Raw genomic sequence first — 5,508 nt, 5'->3', positions numbered from 1 at the left:
GGTAAAAATCTTCCACTCCATATTCCAAAATAACATTTCTCTCGCAAATTTTTGCCCGCTACTTTTGAAGCTAAGCAAAAATAATCAGTGAATATTATTCACTGAACAAGGTTATTTTAAAGGAATTAGATATGCAGATATATAACGGAATTTGATATGGTTTTTCTAAAGAGTTTTCAGAAAAGAGATTATAAACGCACGATTATAAGTGTTTTTTTATTATAAAAGCTGTAAAAATGCTTTGAGATTACGACTTGTATTTTTAAGTATTAATAACAAGCTATGATTCTGATAAATATTTTTACTTTTTGGTACTTTTTGATGTTTTCATTTATAATGAAAACATCAAAACTTTTAATTGGAAATAATAAGTACCATGTTGTAAACTCAAAATTAAGTTTTGAGTATGTACTATTCGTTCGCCAAGTATTATAGGAACTACTTTAAAGCCTTTCTACTACGAATGTACATTTTGATTCTCACTATCCTTTGGTAGTTGCTTGGCGTTTTTATCTTCAGAAGCGTAATTGTTAATTTATATTTTGCAGTGGCTTGGCGTTTTTTTTTTTTGTCAAAAGCGTATACGGAAATTTGGTAATTTAACTTAACTCACAGCGATAACCATCGCATGGCTATCTAGATCCTTTTGCACAACTTTTTAAACAATCTGGAAATGCATTATATTCAGTCTGGAAATGAAATTAAATTATATTGATTATATTCAGTGATATATAGTCAATAATATATAGCGATAAATAAGATTCAGTGATTATTTTCGACAAATTAGAATCAGTGTGCGCAAGTGATTTATCTAGTAAATTATGGATATCATTGTTCGCATAAGTCAGCTGTTCGGAAGACATAGTAATTTGATTGATGCAAGCCGTAAACACCATAACAAAAGGAAACAGCCATTAAAAAAAAACAAAACAAAAACGTTCTAATTTTTTCAATAGCGGTTTCTCTGTGAAAAGACCTGATGGTCTTCTTTGAGTATCCCAATGATATATTATATAACTAGATGTCTAACTTCGATCCGAAAAGTGAAGCCGTGTTTTGCCCTTTTTACAAAAGGCGGATTAAATTCGTAAACAAATATTTTTAACTTTTATTTTCTTAAATGAAGTAGGGGAGATGGGGGCGCATTGATCGCCGGGGCAGTATGATCTTTTGGCTTTTACTCGTTCATTTTTGCCTTACTAGAAGTGAGGTTGCAATTTAATTAACCATTATGCTTCCCTAATTGATTATTCGTAATATTTTTTCATAAGGTTATCAGCGTCAAAAAAAAATAAAGAAAATATTGTTTTTCGTCATAAAAAGTGATTTTTTTAAATCGTACTATAATTCAAATATATTTTTATTTAGATGTCTGTATGGGTTAACAACAATTTTATTTTAAATTTGTAAGTGTTAGGTGTATAATATAATATATAATTTTTATTTGGCTGCAATTTATACAGTAGATATTGCTATCAATATGTTACCTATACCTATTGGGGTACATTAATCTTTGACTATGCGGGGCCCATTGATCAGAGGATCAAAGTGCCCCATAGAAGACGAAGTGCCCCATGTTTTTGTTTATAAGCAATACAGTTAAACGAATGGAATTGTATTTATAATTAAAAAAAAAACTATATATAAACAAACAATAGCTTTTAGCATTTCATTTTTTAAATCTACTTATGTTATAAGCTAGTAATAATAATACTATTATTTTATAATATCAAAAGAATAATATTTAACATAATAATTAAAAAATATTTAACATAATATTATTATGTTAAATATTAGCATTTATTAAAAACATATGTTTTTATTGATATATTTTTTTACAGATCTTAAAATGGCTAGAAATAGAATTAAAAAAACAAATAAAATTGCTATACCAAGTGAAACAATGAAAGTAGCTGTTAATAAAGTTTTAGAAGGAACACAACTGAATGTTGTAGCACGTCAGTTTAACATAGATAGAATGACTTTAAAAAGATATTGTCGTAAAAAGAGGCTTAATCCAAATGAAGCTTTCAAGCCTAACTACAACAATAGACAAGTTTTTACAGCAGAAGATGAAAAAAGTTTATCAAGCTATTTACTAATTGCATCAAAAATGAACTATGGCCTTTCAACTAGGTCAACGCGATTATTGGCATATGAATTTGCTTTAAAAAACAATAAGATATGCCCATCATCATGGATCAAAAATAAAATTGCAGGCATTGATTGGTTGCAAGGTTTTATGAAAAGACAACCAGAGTTGTCTCTACGAACACCTGAAGCAACGAGCTTCGCTCGATCAACAGCTTTTAACAAACACACTGTAAGAGAGTTTTTTCAAAATCTTAAAACGGTAAGAAATCGATATAAATATAATCCTAACTGTATATATAATGTTGATGAAATTGGTTTAACAACCGTTCAAAAGTCGGTAAAGGTTTTAGCTGGTAGAGGAAGCAAACAAGTTGGAAGAATCACATCTGCAGAACGAGGAACATTGGTAACTGCATGTTGTGCCTCTAATGCTATTGGAAATTCCATTCCTCCATTATTTATTTTTCCTAGGGTAAAGTTTCATGATTACATGATTAAGGAAGGACCTCCTGGATGTGTGGGATTTGCAAATCCTTCTGGTTGGATGAACTCAGAAATTTTCATAGAATGGATTAAACATTTTGTTAAATATTCAAACTGTTCTCAGGAATCTCCAGTTTTGTTACTTCTCGACAGTCATGAAATCATATTTCTGATAAAGGCTTGGAGCTTGCAATTCAACACGGAATTACAATGATAAGTTTTCCTCCCCATTGCAGCCATAAATTGCAGCCATTAGATAGAACTGTTTTTGGACCATTGAAAAGGTTTTACAATTCTGCATGTGATAGTTGGATGGTTTCAAACCCAAGACCAATGACCATTTATGATATTGTTTCAATAGTTCGAGAACCGTATACAAAAGCTTTCTCACCATCTAATATACAGACAGGATTTAGAGTAGCTGGCATTGAGCCATTCAATTCTGAAATTTTCAAAGATGACGAATATTTACCATCATCAGTTACAGATAGAGCTGCTCCAGATACAGTTACTATCACTCCTGTCAACAACATGGAATCTGAAATGATACCAGCACATGTTAATCACATAGAGTCTGAAATAACTATAGTAAATATTGAAACAAGTATTTTAAACAAAGTGTCAACAAGTGTTGCTTCTATAATCTCACCTGAGGTTTTAAAACCTTACCCAAAAGCATCTGCCAGAAAAAAAAATGTTAAAAGTAGGCAGTTAAAAACAAGGATCTTGACTGATACTCCTGTCAGAAATGAAATTCGTTTGTCAAAAGAAAAGAAAATTTTGAAGCAAACCAAAAATCAACAAAAAGTCTCCACAAAAGATAAGAAAGAAACTAAGAATTACTTGCTTAGGAATAAAAAACAATGTAAACCAAAAGCTGCTTCACAACTTGACTTTCACAAATGATGAAATATTCTTAATCAAAATATTGTACTTTTAACAAGTTTTGTAAACTTAAAAGTCGTATTCTTATTACAGTCTTTATATTTCAGTTCTTATAAATTTCAAGTTGTTGTAAAGTTTTAAACGTATATAAAGCGGGTAGCTTATAGCTGCTGTGATTTATACATTTTTTAATTAAAAATTAGACTAGTGGGTTTAACTGCTCTATTTAAAAAATAATTAAAAAATTTAGATGTTATTATATGTTAGATGTATTATATATTACCCTTTAACTAAATTATTTACAAGATTTAGTTATAGAAGTGTTAAACGTTTAGATAATATTACGCATATAAGATCAATGTGCCCCAAGTCGGAGATCATAGTACCCCATAGTTTGGGGTACATTGATCTTTTGAGAGGGTTGTTTAAAAGTTAAAATTATTCATGTTTATCATTTTTTTAAATCAAAATATTTATGTATTCCAAAAGCCAGATAGTTCTACATGTGTTTCGTAGTTAATAAGTTTTTACATCTCTTTCAGGTTCTGCGCAATTTTCAAAACACTGCTACGGCGATCAATGCGCCCCAATCTCCCCTAAATATATTTTAAGTTTAAATACTATTTACGAAAAAGTGTTAGGCGGAAATTATAATACTTATGAAATAATAATTTATGATTCCTTTTCTATCCTCTGTGTCCATCTGGTTTCTAGTTTCTTTCTTTTTGCAAGCATGTACAAATTAGTTTTGCAATTTCCACATATATAAGAAGGATAGGCTGCAGTTTCTTTCATGTATCCAGAGTATAACGGGTGATGCGGAAGTTATCGGACAAATCCTAATTTCATTATTTGAGCATAATTATTAATTTTTGTGGTTTTATGCGTATGCATAAACGTTCTATAAAATATAAACTTTATTATTTGAAACGCAGTTATTTAAAATGAGGTGAAATGCAGCTGAACGAGAATCTTTTCGAAAGCGACTAAAAATATTTTTTGTAAATAAACCTATAATAAAAAAAAAAAAAAATCGTAAATCATTTTGAAAAGGAAGAATTTGCTCGAAGTACAATATATGATAACCTAAAAAGACTTGAAACTGTTCAATCTTTTTCTGATAGAAAGCACCCTGGTCGTCCGATATCCTGGACTAGAGAAAAGAAAGCCGAATTAACGAGACTTGTCAACAATCGAAAAGGGGTCAGTCAGAGAAAAATAGGTATTAAATTCGGTGTAAATCAATCGACAATTGGTCGTCAGTTAAAAAAAATGAATATTAAATATAGAAAACGTGAAAAGACTCCAAAATACACTATAGAACAACAAATAAAGGCAAAGAAAAGAAGCAGGAAACTAGTTAACCAACTCTATAACACAAAATCGCTTCTAGTCATCGATGACGAAAAATACTTTTGTTTTGCAGGGGACAACATGCGTGGAAATTCTGGATACTACACAAACAACAAAAAGACATGCCCAGAAAGTGTTCGTTTTATAGGAAAGGAGAAATTTCCAAAAAAATTATTAATGTGAATAGCCATATCTGACCGTGGAATGTCCGAGCCATTGTTTCGCACATTGTTTAGCGATCAATTCATCAATCTATATTAATGAATGTTTAGAAAAATGACTTCTTCCAAGTTCACAATTATCAAATTCACAAGTATCATGGAGATTTTAACTATTTATTTTGGCCAGATTTAGCAAGTTCTCATTATTCTAAAGATTCTCTAAATTGGATGGACCAATATGTCTATTACGATGATAAAGAATCCAATCTCCCAAATGTGCCTCAAGCACGACCAATTGAAAATTTTTGGGGACATTTGGCACAGAAGGTTTACGAGGGAGATTGGCAAACTTCAACAGAGCAAGTTTTGATTGATCGCATTAAACTAAAACTACAAGAAATTGATTTAAATTTTTTACAGTCGCATATGAAAGGCATCAGAGCAAAATTGAGATCAATTGCAGATGGTGGTATTTTTTCATATAAAAAATAATATATTTTTATTAAAAGATAAATGCTTTATTTTAAAAAAA

This window comes from Hydra vulgaris, chromosome 15 (assembly GCF_038396675.1).
Source record: "Hydra vulgaris chromosome 15, alternate assembly HydraT2T_AEP".
NCBI lineage: Eukaryota > Metazoa > Cnidaria > Hydrozoa > Anthoathecata > Hydridae > Hydra > Hydra vulgaris.
Note: the sequence above shows the minus strand (reverse complement) of the source record.